Consider the following 16,820-nt stretch of genomic DNA (forward strand, 5'->3'; position numbering starts at 1 on the left):
GACGGAGGGAAGTCTTGCAGGGAGGGGGGTGCAGTGGAGGAGAGGACCGAGGAGGGATTCACCAGGCAGCGGCAGGCGGTGGGGCCTCGGGGAAGGGGTGGAGCAGGGAGGGGAAGAGGTGGAGCGCAGGCATGGCTACCATGGCCCAGGTGTCCGGTGGCAGGGGGGTTGTGGGGCATCTATGTGCCAGGGGATGCTTACCCTACACTGGCCTATTATACCTGCTGCCCATGTCCACCTGTCTGAAGTAGTTTTGTATTATTTAAACTCCATGTAAGCAGATCTGGTACACTTGCAATGCTCAACATGGCAAAGAACCCAGACCACATTGGATCACCCAACATCCCAAAAGAAGCAAATTGTAGCAGCAAAGGAGAATAGAGCTGCCACCCTTTGATCAACCAGCAGACCTTGGATTAGTGCCTACAGCTGTGCCTACAGGGGACAGTTAGTGACCGCTGGAGCAGTCATAATGCTCTGTCCCGTAACTAGTCAATCAGGCAGTGAATGACTAAGAATGATGATGGAACCCATAGAGAAGGGCCGGAACTAAACCCTAGAGCCAAACACCCCCAAACTATAGGGAATTTGGATCTATATCCACACATCCATCCACCACTGTGATGGGGTCTCAGCACGGGGAGTAGCTGCCCTGCGTAGATTGCTCTTCCCTTGTGCTGCTACCTTCCTGTACAGACAGTGAGTGCAGGGGAGGGAGAGCCCATCCTACACCTACACCTTGACTTCAGTGGGACGCAAGCACGTGCAGCATAGGATTGCCATTCTTGAATCAGGGCCTGTGTGCTGGAGAGGCATTGGGAGGAACAGCAGAAGAAACCTGGCTGCCATAGCTGACTGCGAGATAGCTGCACGTGTTCTTGTAATGTCAGCTGTTTCAAACCTCAACTGGAAACACAAAGTCCTTTAAATCAGCAATAAAACTCAGACTTTGTTTCTTAAGTGAGTTAACCTTCGTCATTCCGAATTTATGGTTCTGAAGTTTCTATATAGCAGAGAGAATATTACTTTATTACATTAAACCCATAAAACAACGTACTCTGTCCTAGACATGGCATTCTTTACAATAGCATCAACTTCACCATGGCTTACCAGGGATCCGAGCAAATGACAAGAGTTGACGAAACAGGATCTGTCTATCTGGAGGACACCTCTTGCTTTGTACATCATGAAGGCAGCAGAGATCAGCTGAGCTGGTTTTGCTGGTAGTTCCTGATTGGCTGGGATGCACTACTTAAACTGCAAAAAGGCACAGGGCATTGTCTGAGCAGTTAATCCCCTGATGGCTGCTAATATGTAAGGACTATGCCCACTTGCCTGATGCCTGCCTATTCCTGTTCTCCTTATCCCAGGCTCCTGCTGGTCCCCGGTTCCTGCCTCGCTTCAGGTCCCTGCTTCTATGCCTTACCCCTGGTGCTGGGGTTTCACCTTTGGCTCTTCCCTTTGGCTTGGCAGCTGACTCTGGTTCCAGGCTCCTGACGCCATCCATTAGGCCTGACTGCCCATACCCTGCTCCCCACAGGGAGGTGTGATGGGATGTATTCCCCATCTTAGCTCTGAAAGAGTTAACTGGAACTGGAGAGCTCAGTTAGGGCACCTGGTTGTGCCTTGCGAGTGGGCCAGGCCCAATTAGAGAGAAGTCCCAGCTCTGGGGGTGTGACGGATTCGATCACAGAAACCCCCTTGGGACTGTCACCTGATGTGCTGAGACTACCTCTGAGCTGGTTTTCTCTGCCAGTTTGGGCCTCCAGAACCCTGTCTTGTTGAGCCAGACATGCTAGTCTGCTCCAGCACAGACTTAATTGAAAACAGCTTAAGAAGTGCTCCTGTCTCCAGCACCCAGACACCCAGCTCCCAATGGGATCCAAACCCCAAATGAATCCGTTTTACTCTGTATAAAGCTTAGAAATGGGTAAACTCATAAATTGTCCACCCTCTAGAACACTGATAGGGAGATATGCACAGCTGTTTGCTCCCCCAGGTATTAATTACTTACTCTGGGTTAATTAATAAGCAAAAGTGATTTTATTAAGTACAAAAAAGTAGGATTTCAGTGGTTCCAAGTAATAACAGATAGAACAAAGTAAGTTACCAAGCAAAATAAAACAAAACATGCAAGTCTAAGCCTAATACATTAAGAAACTGAACACAGATAAAATCTCACCCTCACAGATGTTCCATTAAGCTTCTTTCACAGACTGGGCTCCTTCCTAGTCTGGGCCCAATCCTTTCCCAGGTACAACCCTTGTTAGCTCCAGCTCAGGTGGTAACTATGGGGATTTCTCATGACTGGAACCTCCTTTGATCTGTTCCACCTCCTTATATAGCTTTGGCACAAGGCAGGAACCTTTTGTCCCTCGCGGTCCCCACCCCTCCTTCTAAAGGGAAAAGCACCAGGTTTCAGATGGATTCCAGTGTCCTGTGACATGGTCACATGTCCTGTGAGACCCCAAGCCTTCATTCCTCCCAGCCTGACTCACAGGACAGTTTGCAAGTAAACAGAGCCATTTACAGCCAATTGTCCTAATTTGATGGGAGCCATCAAGATTCGAAACCACCATTAATGGCCCCCACTTTTTCATAATTACAATAGGACCTCAGAGTTATATTTCATATTTCTAGTTTTATATACAAGAATGATACATTCATACAAATAGGATGACCACACTCAGTAGATTATAAGCTTTGTAATGATACCTTACAAGAGACCTTTTGCATGAAACATATTCCAGTTACATTATATTCACACTCATTAGCATATTTTCATAAAATCATATGACGTGCAATGTCACAGTGTGGAGCTAGTATAAGGAGAGGAAGGGAAGGAGCTGTGCTGTCCCTCTCTTTGCAAGTGAGACCAGCAGGGGTGAAGAGGCAGCCTGGTGGAAGAATTGGCCAAAAGAGCGGCTGCTGCAAGTTCTGGGCTTCCTGAGCGAGCGAGGCCTGGGAGGCGTTCAGCCAAGGAACGAAGCAGGGGAGACTTGAGGAACGAGAGGTTGAGCTCAGGAGAGGGAATTAGGGTATGTCTGTATTGTTAGGGTGGAATTCTGTTGGGGGTTCCAGGAGAAGGCCTTTCCCTATGAGTCTTGGCCCTGAGAGAAGAAAGTGGGAACCTCGAGAGGCAGTGGGGGAAGGGCTGGCAAAGGGCTATGTTAAGAAGAAGTCCAGGGAGGAGTCAGACAGAGCTGAGCTGGGCTGCTGATTACAGCACACCTGGACAGGAACCCTGTGTTGTGGGAGGCCTGGGTCACCTACCAGCCACTGGGAAGGTGTCAGGAGACCACTGAGAAGGGGATAAGGTTGACTGGGAGCCCTGAGAGAAGGACATGAGGAACAAGGGGTACAGAGTTGAGGGCCAAAGACCAGATGTCATGACACTGGACATTCATTTGCTGGGCTTCCTGTTACCCCAGAAGGAACAGAACTAAAATGTGACCGAGCTGGAGCGCTGAGTCATGAGACGAGGCAGAGCACTGGTGGGACCTGAGCAGCTGTTGGCAGGGGAAGCTAGAGAGGAAAGAGCTGCTGTGCCACACCCAGCCACGAGGGAGCCAGATGTGAGTCCAATCTTCCACAGGAGTTTTACTCATTGGTGCTACTGGGCTACATCCTCACCTGAGCAACTTCTCTGCTCCCCTGAGCCTAGGCCAGCTGAGGGCCAGAATAGCCCTCTGTGTAACTAAGAGCAGTCCAAGAGCTGCTCTGTTTTATGCTGGCTGCCAGTAGGGTTGCCAACTTTCTAAATGCACAAAACCAAACCCTCCTTCCCTGCCTCCAGCCCACCTCCCTACTTCACTCACTCTCCCCAACCCTCACTCACTTTCACTGGTCTGGGGAAGGGGGTTGGGGTGAGGGCTCCAGCTGGGGGTGCAGGCTCTGGGGTGGGGCCCAATATAAGGGGTTCAGGGTGAGGGAGGGGGCGGGAGGGGGTGAGGTCTCCTGCTGGTGCTGTGGCCTTTGGGTGGGGCTGGGTATGAGAGGTTTGTGGTGCAGGAGGGGGCTCCTGGCTGGGGCAGAGGGTTCAGATGCGGGAGGAGGTTTGGGGTTCAGGCTCCGAGAGGGAGTTTGGGTGTGGGAAAGGCCTGGAGTAGGGATTAGAGTGTAGGAGGGGGTGCGGGCTCCACGAGGGAGTTTGGAGCAGGGGGTTGAGGTGCGGGTGGTGCTTACCTCAGGCAGCTCCTGATTGGTAGCACAGCGCAGGTAAGGCAGACTCCCTGCCTGCCCTGCTCCACACCACTCCCAGAAGTGGCCGGCATGTCTGGCTCTTAGGTGGAGGTGCAGCCAGGCAGTTCTGCACAGTGTGCACTGCCCATACCAGCAGGCGCCAGCTCCGCAGCTCCCATTGGCCCCGGCTCCTGGCCAATGGGAGATGCGGAGCTGGCACTCGAGGCGGGATAGTACTCAGAGACTCTCTGCACCTAGGGGCCTCAGGGACATGTCACTGCTTCTGGGGAACATGTGGAGCAAGGGCAGACAGGGAACCTGACTTAGTCTGGTCAGCGGTGCAGCGGTTCCTGTAACGGCCTGGTCAGCAGTGCTGACAAGAGCCTCCATGGCCCCTTTTTGACTTGGCTTTCCTGTCTAAAACCGGACACCTGGCAATCCTAGCTGCAGGTGGTCTCATAAGGCCTACTGTGCCAGTCCAGAATCTGCCCTGCCCTTCCTTCCTACTCCAACCATGCCCTCTTCCTGCCTCAGGACACCACTTAGTGAGAGGGAATCTTCCACTGATCCTTTGAGGTAGATTTCCAGCTCCTTCCCTCTCCTACAGCTGCCCAGACCTGCCAGAGCCAAATATCTGTCCATCCATCCATTTTATACAGCTACCTGTCATAATAGCCTCCAATACAATCCGCAGCAATAGTAAAGCCCTTGCTGGATTTCATGGTGTTTCTGTCTCATTTCTTTCTTCAGGGTAACACTCAGCTTGGAGGTGCTGGTTGGTTGGTTTGTTGTGGAGGGGAGGCTGGTTAGATGGGGTGTGAATACAGTGTGTAGTGGTTGCTATATTGGAAAGGATCTCTCAAAGAGGTAGGTTGTTCATCTTTCGAAGAATCTGAACCTTTATTCCTTGGTGCCCATAAATTCCACTTCCCAAATTTCCCTGGGTTTTGAAGTACACCAGTCTAAAGGGTCAGGGCTGTGGCCAGGGACTACACAGCTGGACAGAAGTGTCAGCTCTCAGAAGATGGTGCCAGATAGAAGGTCTGTGCCCTGGGCATGTCATAGAGAGCAAGGCTAGAAGGGACCAGCAGGTCATCTATTCTGACCTTCTTTAAGTCACAGGCCACCAGCCCCACACAGCACTGGGGTGCTAAATCTAACAACTGAAATGAGACTGAAGCATGACAGCCCTCAGGAGACTAGACTGTTATGTGTCACAGGCAGAGGAGAGGAGGACCCAAGATGGGCTCTGTTAAGGCTCTGAGACTTAAACCACCCAGAGATCCATGGACCATGCAGCTTGGATTCCCCTCACAGCAGTCTGGTGGGTGGCCAGCAGGGGGGTGCCCGACTGGGTCTGTGACACAAGGACAATAGCTCAGCCCTGCCTCACAGGTATGCTGTGGAGATGCTGAGCAACGCACCCATTGTGACAGACTGTACCACTATGCTCACCACTCTTACAAAGCTATAAAAATTGTGTAACAAGTGCACCTTCTGAGGTATCACTGAAAACTCATAACTCACTATAATCATTGTCCTGATGAAGTATGTGTGGCAAAATGGTATGCAAAGTTATAACATTATACTATATGATGTTACTAAGGTATGTTCCAAATTGGGAGAAGCAGCCCAGATCCGTTCCTCAGGATCAAAAGATTGGTAGCATCTCAGCCAGGTGTCAGCACAATCAGATAGACCATCACCTGGGTAAGCAGCCATTCTTTGGCAGGAAGACAGATGTGAGTGAGAAATTTACATCTTAGCAATGGAACAGTTGCGGGTTCCCATGTAAACAGATTGGCTGTCATCTGAATCCCAGCTGGAGACAATTCTCAAAGAAGAGGAAAAGATATAAAAATGAGGAACAGGGCCCCCAAATCACTTCTGTTCCCTCATCTCTGCTCGTGGCATCAAAAATATTTGAAAGACAAAGGAAGCATCACTGAACTGGGGGAGGGGTCCTGGCTGAAGGGATCTAGCCAGACTGCTGTGAGCAGGTGGTGAGAAACTTTTTGCTTCAAGTTCACTTAGGGTATGTCTACACTACAAGAGTAGTTCGATTCAACTTAATTCGAATTTGTGGAATCGACCTTACGAAGTCGAATTTGTGTATCCACACTAAGGACACTAATTCGACTTTGTGATTCCACACTAACGGGGCCAGCGTCGACTTTGGAAGCAGTGCACTGTGGGAAGCTATCCCACAGTTCCCGCAGTCCCCACTGCCCATTGGAATGCTGGGTAGAGCCCCCAATGCCTGCTGGGGGAAAAAATGTGTCAAGAGTGGTTTTGGGTAACTGTCATCATTGAACCGTCAATCACGCCCTCCCTCCCTCCCTCCCTCCCCGAAAGTGCCTGCGGGCAATCTGTTCGTGCACTTTTCTGGTCAGTGACAGCGCGGACGCCACAGCACTGCGAGCATGTAGCCCGCTGCAGTTATGGCCGTTTTCACCTCCTCGCACCTTATCGTCCACCTCTTCCACAGTCAGCTGCTGAGAAATCGGGCTACTTTTCAATGGTGCTGCAAGCACTGGTGGAGCATAGGGGACGTTTTACTAACATCAACGTCGGGTGGCCAGGCAAGGTTCATGACGTGCGTGTTTTCAGGAACTGTGGTCTGTTTAGACACCTGCAGGAAGGTAGTTTCTTCCCGGACCACAAAATAACTGTTGGGGATGTGCAGATGCCTATAGTGATCCTCGGGGACCCAGCCTACCCGCTAATGCCCTGGCTCATGAAGCCCTATACAGGCGCCTTGGACAGCGACAAGGAACTCTTCAAGTACCAGCGAGCAGCGAGCAGCGTGACCTGTGACTGTACAGTTTCTTTACAGAGAAGCTGAACCTGCCCCTGTTTCTTTACCCGGTTACTGTTGACTATCCTCTGCAGTTACATACCCCGTTCACCCCGTTTCCCCCACTTCCAACACACGTGTAAAAATAAAATACATGTTCCATTGTTACTTAACAAAGGTTTCTTTATTAATGACTTTGCGTTAAAGGGTTGAAACTGGGACACAGACTGTGCTGGGTAGGGTGTGCGGTGATGTAAAGTCCACCTCTGAACTCGAGGAATGACAGGCTCCTGCTCCTAGAGCGGTCCACAGTGCCGGACTGGTTGTTTCAATGGAGCCTGCCATCCCTCCTTTTTGGGATTCTGTGTGCAGGGGCTATGTGACCTTGTGGCGGAGGAGGACGGATACAGATTCCTCTGCTGCGTGACTCTGCGGTCCAGGACAAGGACCGCTGCATAAGATCTGTAACCGCCCTCCCCCGCTACAAAGTCACGTCCCCTCCCACCCACACAGAACCTGGAAACCACCTCCCATACCGACCAGGGTGCCTACTGACTGCACTGTGTGTGTGACCTGCTGCTGATCTTGCCCCCGTGTCTGTACCCTGGTAAAGGTGACCATCCTATGCAATTACCAACCCCCTTCCCCACCCCACCCCCCTTCAAACACAGTCTTCTGTTAAAAAAGCATGACGGAAACAGTAATTAACAGCAAAGTATTTTTAATAATTAACTAGACAGTTAGGGGATGAAACTGGGATTGGGGCTTGGGTGAGTGTGGAAGGGAAGGACTTCTCAAAATTTAGGGTATGAGAGCTTTTGGGTATTTGAGCACTCAGCTGGAGTGCAGTGACAGTTTTAACGCCCCCTGGCGCCCCTCCTTCTGGTTATTTTGGGTGAGGGGGGTATGGGACTTTGTGGCGGGGGAGGGCGGTTGCAGATACACTGCAGGGGGGCTCTGTCCTCCTGCCTGAGGTCCTGCAGAACATGCACATGGCGCCGGAGCATGTCCGTTTGCTCCCTCATTAGTCCAAGCAGTGTTTGAGTCACCTGCTTGTCTTCCTCACGCCACCTCTCCTCCCGTTCACTGTGTGAGCGCTGGTACAGAGAGAGGGTCTCCCTCCACTGGCTCTGCTGGTCCTCCTTGGCTTGGGAGCAGCCCATAAGTTCAGCGAACATCTCGTCCCGTGTCTTTTTCTTTCGCCGCCTAATCTTTGCCAGCCTCTGTGAGGGGGATGCTGTGGCAGGTCTGGAGACGGTCGAAGCTGTGTGATGGGAAAAAGGGAGTGAATTCCTTGCAAAGATACATTTTTGCGAACAATGAACACAGTCTAGTCTGTGTCTGTGAACAAGAGCATGCACAGCACCTATCTCGTGCGCACTCCTACTGCAGGCAATCCGGAAAGCATAAACTCTGCCACTGTTCCACCCCATCGCAGTCTCCCCCGACCCTTGGAATTCCTGGTTGAGATCCCAGTGCCTGATGGTGCAAATTTCATTGTCGCGGGTGGTTCTGGGTACATGTAGTCACTCATTCCTTCCTCCAGGAAAGCAACGGCAGACAATCATTTTGAGCCCGTTTTCCCTGGATTACCCTGGCAAATGCCATAGCGTGGCAACCATGGAGCCTGTTTTGCCTTTTGTCACTGTCACCGTATGTGTACTAGATGACGCGGACAGAGGCGATTCAGCAGCACTACACAGCAGTATTCATTTGCTTTTGCATGACAGCAGAGATGGTTATCAGCCATATTGTACCATCTACCATGCCATTGTAAATTGGCAAGGTGATGGTTACCAGCCGTATTGCATTATACCTTCTGCTGCTGTCATAGGTGCCCCTGGCCGAGATCAGCTGGGGGCGCAAAAGACAAAACTGGGAATGACTCCCTGAGTCAATCCCTCCTTTATGGTATCTAAAAATAGAATAATTCCTGTATAGAATATGGGGCTAGTGTAGTAGAGATCCAGTGTTTCAGAGAACCAGAGAGCACAGCCGCTCTGTGTCAGATTATGCAGGAATGATGAGCTGCATGGCATTTACAGGGGGTGCTCCTGCAACAACCCCACCTGTTGCGTCCCTCCTCCCCCAGCCTTCCCGGATCGCTACCCCTTCCTGCTTCTCCACGTGGGCACCAATGATACTGCCAAGAATGACCTTGAGCGTATCACTGCAGACTACGTGGCTCTGGGAAGAAGGATAAAGGAGTTTGAGGCGCAAGTGGTGTTCTCGTCTATCCTCCCTGTGGCAGGAAAAGGCCAGGGTAGAGACCGTCGAATCATGGAAATCAACGAATGGCTACGCAGATGGTGTCGGAGAGAAGGGTTTGGATTCTTTGACCATGGGATGGTCTTCCAAGAAGAAGGATTGCTAGGCAGAGACGGGCTCCACCTCACGAAGAGAGGGAAGAGCATCTTTGCAAGCAGGCTGGCTAACCTAGTGAGGAGGGCTTTAAACTAGGTTCACCGGGGGAAGGAGACCAAAGCCCCGAGGTAAGTGGGGAAGTGGGATTCCAGGAGGAAGCACAAGCAGGAGACTGCAAGAGGGGAGGACTCCTGTCTCAGACCGAGAAAGCGGGTCAATCAGCGAGTTATCTTAAGTGCCTATACACAAATGCAAGAAGCCTGGGGAACAAGCAGGGAGAACTAGAAGTCCTGGCACAGTCAAGGAATTATGATGTAATTGGAATAACAGAGACTTGGTGGGATAACTCACATGATTGGAGTACTGTCATGGATGGATATAAACTGTTCAGGAAGGATAGGCAGGGCAGAAAAGGGGGGGAGTTGCGTTGTATGTAAGAGAGCAGTATGACTGCTCAGAGCTCCAGTATGAAACTGCAGAAAAACCTGAAAGTCTCTGGATTAAATTTAGAAGTATGAACAACAAGGGTGATGTCGTGGTGGGAGTCTGCTACAGACCACCGGACCAGGGGGATGAGGTGGACGAGGCTTTCTTCCAGCAACTAACAGAACTTGCTAGATCACAGGCCCTGGTTCTCATGGGTGACTTTAATCACCCTGATATCTGCTGGGAGAGTAATACAGCAGTGCACAGGCAATCCAGGAAGTTTCTGGAAAGTGTAGGGGACAATTTCCTGGTGCAAGTGCTGGAGGAACCAACTAGGGGAAAAGCTCTTCTTGACCTGTTGCTCACAAACAGGGAAGAAATAGTAGAGCAAGCAATAGTGGATAGGAACCTGGGAGGCAGTGACCATGAGATGGTGGAGTTCAGGATCCTGATACAAGGAAGAAAGGAGAGCAGTAGAACAGAGACCCTGGACTTCAGAAAAGCAGACTTCAACTCCCTCAGGGAACTGATGGGCAAGGTCCCCTGGGAGAATAACATGACGGGGAAAGGAGTCGAGGGAAGCTGGCTGTATTTTAAAGAATCCTTATTGAGGTTGCAGGAACAAACCATCCCGATGTGTAGGAAGAAAAGTAAATATGGCAGGCGACCAGCTTGGCTCAACAGTGAAATCCTTGCTCATCTTAAACACAAAAAAACAGCTTATAAGAAGTGGAAGATTGGACAAATAACCAGGGAGGAGTATAAAAGTATTGCTCAGGCATGCAGGTGTGAAATTAGGAAGGCCAAATCACACTTGGAGTTGCAGCTAGCCGGAGATGTTAGGAGGAACAAGAAGGGTTTCTTCAGGTATGTTAGCAAGAAGAAGAAAGTCAAGGAAAGTGTGGGCCCCTTGCTGAATGAGGGAGGGAACCTAGTGACAGAGGATGTGGAGAAAGCTAGTGTACTCAATGCTTTTTTTGCCTCTGTCTTCACAGACAAGGTCAGCTCCCAGACAGCTGCACTCTGCAGCACAGTATGGGGAGGAGGTGACCAGCTCTCTGTGGAGAAAGAAGTAGTTCGGGACTATTTAGAAAAGCTGGACGAGCACAAGTCCATGGGGCCGGATGCGCTGCATCCGAGGGTGCTAAAGGAGTTGGCCGATGAGATTGAAGAGCCATTGGCCATTATCTTTGAAAAATCATGGCGATCGGGGGAGGTCCCGGATGACTGGAAAAAAGCTAATGTAGTGCCCATCTTTAAAAAAGGGAAGGAGGAAGATCCAGGGAACTACAGGCCAGTCAGTCTCACCTCAGTCCCTGGAAAAATCATGGAACAGGTCCTCAAGGAATCAATACTGAACCACTTAAAGGAGGGGAAAGTGATCAGGAACAGCCAGCATGGATTCACCAAGGACAATTCATGCCTGACTAACCTAATTGCCTTCTATAATGAGATAACCGGCTCTGTGGATGAGGGGAAAGCAGTGGATGTGCTATTTCTGGACTTTAGCAAAGCTTTTGATACAGTCTCCCATAGTATTCTTGCCAGCAAGTTAAAGAAGTATGGACTGGATGAATGGACAGTAAGGTGGATAGAAAACTGGCTAGATGGTCGTGCTCAACGGGTAGTGATCAATGGTTCCATGTCTAGTTGGCAGCCGCTATCAAGTGGGGTGCCCCAAGGGTCGGTGCTGGGGCCGGTTTTATTCAATATCTTCATTAACGATCTGGAGGATGGTGTGGACTGCACCCTTAGCAAGTTTGCAGATGACACTAAACTGGGAGGAGTGGTTGATATGCTGGAGGGTAGGGATAGGATACAGAGGGACCTAGACAAATTAGAGGATTGGGCCAAAAGAAATATGATGAGGTTCAACAAGGACAAGTGCAGAGTCCTGCACTTACGATGGAAGTATCCCATGCACTGCTACAGACTAGGGACCGAATGGCTGGGCAGCAGTTCTACAGAAAAGGACCTAGGGGTTACGGTGGACGAAAAGCTGAATATGAGTCAACAGTGTGCCCTTGTTGCCAAGAAGGCTAATGGCATTTTGGGTTGTATAAGTAGAGGCATTTCCAGCAGATCGAGGGATGTGATCATTCCCCTCTATTCAGCACTGGTGAGGCCTCATCTGGAGTACTGAGTCCAGTTTTGGGCCCCACACTACAAGAAGGATGTGGATAAATTGGAGGGAGTCCAGCGGAGGGCAACAAAAATAATTAGAGGGCTGGAACACATGACTTATGAGGAGAGGCTGAGGGAACTGGGATTGTTTAGCCTGCAGAAGAGAAGAATGAGGGGGGATTTGATAGTTGCTTTCAACTACCTGAAAGGGGGTTCCAAAGAGGATGGATCTAGACTGTTCTCAGTGGTAGAAGATGACAGAACAAGGAGTAATGGTCTCAAGTTGCAGAGGGGGAGGTTTAGGTTGGATATTAGGAAAAACTTTTTCACTAGTAGGGTGGTGAAGAACTGGAATGGGTTACCTAGGGAAGTGGTGGAATCTCCTTCCTTAGACGTTTTTAAGGTCAGGCTTGACAAAGCCCTGGCTGGGATGATTTAGTTGGGTTTGGTCCTGCTTTGAGCAGGGGGTTGGACTAGATGACCTCCTGAGGTCCCTTCCAACCCTGAGATTCTATGATTCTATGATTCTATGATACCATTGCAGTGTCCCCTGATTTGTGTGCTGAAGTAATAAAGAATACAGGAATAAGAAACAGTGACTTGTTACTGAAATGAAATGAGGGGAAGGCAGCCTCCAGCTGCTATGATTGTCCAGACAGGACATTAAGCAGTGTGGGGGAGAGGAAAACAGCATCCTGCTGCTATGACAGTCCAGGCAGTACAGAATCTTTTCTTTACACATGAAGGGCAGGGGCTGATGGAGATCAGCCCCCTGTTGCTATGATGAAGACGGTTAGCAGGCCATCTACTTATGGGCTGATGACGAGGACGGGTACCAGTTGTATTGCACTACAACATCTACAGCAAGGCTGATGATGATGATGACGACAGATATCAGTCTTATTACACCATCAGCCCGCCATGGGGCGGGGAGCGGGGGAGAGGATGCTACAGTACAGTGCCGCAGCATCGCGTCTACCAGCAGCATTCAGTACACATAGGGTGACATTTAAAAGAGTCAAGAGACGATTTTTTTTCCATTTCCTTCTGGGGGTGGGGGAGGGGGGTACATTGACGAGCTATGCCCTGAACCGCCGCAGACAATGTGTTTGACCGTACAGGTATTGGGAGATCAGCCAAGAATGCAAATGCTTTTCGGAGACTGCAGGAACAGTGGGATAGCTTGCGTCCTCAGTCCCCCCTCCCTCCATGAGCGTCCATTTGATTCTTTGGCTTTCCGTTACGCTTGTCACGCAGCAGCGTGCTGAGTCTCTGCTACGCCGTCTGTCTGGAGATTTTTTAAAAATACTTTGGACCAGGCGTAACATTACAGTAATTCCCCTAATTAGATGCAGGAGTCTCCGAGCGAGATCACCCTGAGGACGGTCACTGAAGGAGATAGAGAGCGCATGCTGCGTGAAAGCCGGCACAAACCAGGGGCCTATGCAGCCGTGCTCGGGGAGGCAATGCTCCCAGAATACCTCATGAAAGCCTGGCGCGGAAAAGTGTGCTACCACGGAGCACCCAATAAGGCAACTCTCCCCAGGAACCTCCTGCGGAGGCTTTTCGATTACCTCCAGGAGAGCTTCGTGGAGATCTCCCAGGAGGATTTCTGTTCTATCCCCATATATATATACCTCCTTTTCACATAGTTCAGATTCCTGTTCCATTAATAATAAAAGTTTACATGTTTAAAGCACTTACCGACTGATCCTTCCCCTGATTCAGGGTCCGGGTTAACGTCCGGGGAGGGTTGGTAGGGGCTCTCCGTGAGGGTGATGAAGAGATCCTGGCTGTCGAGGAAACCAGCGTTGTAAGCGCTGTCGCCTGCCTCGTCCTCCACAAACCCTTCCTCATCTTCCCCGTCCGCGAACATCGCCGAGGAACTGGCTGTAGACACTGTCCCATCGTCAGAGTCCATGGTCACTGGTGGGGCAGTGGTGGCAGGCTCATTAGCGTCTGTTTGCCGCTTTGATTTTTTGGTAGCCTTGTCTGGGGTCCTTGATTTTCACGCGGCGCTGCGTTGCATCCCGGCTGTATCCTCTGTCTCTCATGGCTTTGGAGACCTTCTCGTAGGTCTTTGCATTCCGTTTTTTGGAGCGCAGCTCCTAAAGCACAGACTCCTCGCCCCACACACCGAGCAGATCCAAGACTTCCCTGTCAGTCTATGCTGGGGCCCTCTTTCTATTCAGAGATTGCCTGGACTCCTCTGCTGGAGAGCTCTGCATCCTTGCCGGTGCTGCTGAGCTCGCCCCGATGTCCAACCAGGAAATGAGATTCAAACTGGCCAGACAGGAAAAGGAATTCAAATTTTCCCAGGGCTTTTCCTGTGTGGCTGATCAGAACATCCAAGCTCGGACTGCTGTCCAGAGCGTCAACAGAGTGGTGCAGTGTGGGATAGCTTCCGGAGCTACTAAGGTCGATTTCCGTCCACACCTAGCCTAATTCGACATGGCCATGTCAAATTTAGTGCTACTCCCCTCATCGGGGAGGAGTACAGAAGTCGAACTAAAGAGCCCTCTATGTCGAATTAAATGGCTTCCTGGTGTGGATGGGTGCACGGTTAATTCGAATTAACGCTGCTAAATTTGAATTAAAGTCCTAGTGTGGACCAGGCCTTAGCTTGTTAAGCTAGGTATTAGTTTGGGTTTTACCTTTTATTTCTTTGTAACCTATTCTGATTCTTATGTAATGTTGACCTGAATTTGATGGGTTAGTTGTTATGGCTCACCACTGATTGCATCCGACTAGAAGATCTATAGGTTCTTGTCCAATTCAGACAGAGGGTCCGAGAACTCTGAGAGTTCGATATCAGGAGAGGACTCAGGGTGCTTGGCAAAAATACTTACACTGAGGACAATACCAAATTGATAAAAACTTTATTGAGATTAACAAAAGAATAATAAATGCTATGAAACTTATAACTGCAAAACAGTACAAGAATTCCAAAACTCCTGGTGGTAACATTCCTATTATAAGTACCTTAACTTAACATAGTCACACCCTTCCTTGAGGACCGGTAATAGGGCGTGACGGACCAGGCTTACTTCTGGCATGCCTGATAACGCGATGGTGCTGGCTTCCCCAGTGGTTAGGAATGTTGAGTAATTATACTACACTGCACAAGCTGAGCTGAAAGAGTGATAGAAGATAGAATGATAGGTAGATAAAAAGAAAAGAAAGAGCTAAAGACTAAAAGAGCACTAAAAAGAGCTTAAAGAGGTAGAAGAGAGCTCCAGACTTCTTCCTTACAAGGTATTTTATAGGATCCTGACGCTATGTGATTCAGGCCCAACCTATTATACCCACATTTTATTTCCGTAAATGTATGGGTACTCTTATCCTATAGGTTAGTGGATTATGACACTTACTCTTTATATATTAATAAGGATTATCTCACTCCAAAAACTGCCAACCTAGGCTCTCTTGGCAACTTCCAGGTTGTGGTATATACCCTGCAATAACCAACTAGTTACAGATGCCAGATAAACCTGTTCAGTGTTGAGTATAGCTCCTCCCTTTGATTCTCCAAAGTTTGGGGACCATTTCTATCTCTGCCAAAGGTTACCAACTTTTGTGAGATAACAGGGTTTGTACATATCATTTTCTATTAATGAAATGATGGACTTTCGATGAGCTTATATTGTCCAGAAGGAAAGAGCTGGGCAGCACAAGACGTTTCTGGGGACAAGTCTGGGACTGGGAGTTTGATGGTGTCACTCTGAAATATAATTCAGGAGTGGCTGGCTTAGAGCACTCTTATAATTCAGCTGGGAGTAATTTTCATGCTGGAGGCTGTGTGTGAACAGACCAGGAGCAGGGGTGGCTCCAGGCCCCAGCACGCCAAGCGCGTGCTTGGGGCGGCAAGCTGCAGGGGGTGCTCTGCCAGCGCCGCAAGGGCGGCAGGCAGGCTGCCCTTGGTGGCTTGCCTGCGGAGAGTCCGCTGGTTCCGTGGCTTCGGAGGACCTCCTGCAGGCGTGCGGGAGGTCCGCCAAAGCCGCGGGACCAGAGCACCCTCCACAGGCAAGCCGCCTAGAGCCACCCCTGACCAGGAGTGGTGATTCACCCAGCAAAGCAGCGTAAAAGGTACCCCAGATTGAGAACTGAGGGGACACTGCTGTTCAACAGTCCAGCTTGTACCCCGGGGAATGTCACACACATACTATGGTGATGTGTACTTTAGTGGGATGTGGGAAAGCCCTGGAAGGCCATTCATTGCTGTTTCAGAAGGAATATAGGAAATTTTCTCCAGATCTGTTGTTTTGCTGGACTGTACTGATGTGTTTAGTTCATATGGTTTTCTTAAACCTGTAGATAGAGAACTCCAATACTTTATTTGACAGTAAGAAAGGAGAGGGATAAATCCAGGGTGTCTCAGATCCACATGGCATGATTCCACTGTCTAACTGCCATTGTAGAGAGGTTAATTATCCCATTAGATGAAAGTTATCTAATCTTCCTAGACCCAGAGCTGCTGTGTGCCTTTGATGCTGCACCCCATATTCTTTACAGTAATATTATTATGATATAATTATTACATAATTATGATGTATTTTGTACAAGATAAGTCATGTGAGATGTCATTGAAAAAATTATGATTTTCTGAATATGATTATCCTATTTGTAAGCATGTATCATTTTTGTATCTGAAGTTGTAAATACTATGTATCAGTACTTCAAATTAGTTACACCTGGGTAACACCCACTAGATCAGATGCTTTTCAGTCTAGATGGCTAGTTGGGAAGGGCCTAGTCAGGGCAATGAGCCATTAGGGAAAACAATAGGCATGAGGAGAAGCTTATCCCCATCTGGTGAGCCTTCCTGGGAACACTCCAGACAGCCTGTAAGTAATGGCTGCTATGACTCTACAAGGACATGTGACCAGGCCACGTGATTCTGGACTCCATCTTGGGATGTCAGTATTTT

The sequence above is a fragment of the Mauremys reevesii genome, linkage group 9 (genome assembly GCF_016161935.1).
Source record: "Mauremys reevesii isolate NIE-2019 linkage group 9, ASM1616193v1, whole genome shotgun sequence".
Classification (NCBI taxonomy): Eukaryota; Metazoa; Chordata; order Testudines; family Geoemydidae; genus Mauremys; species Mauremys reevesii.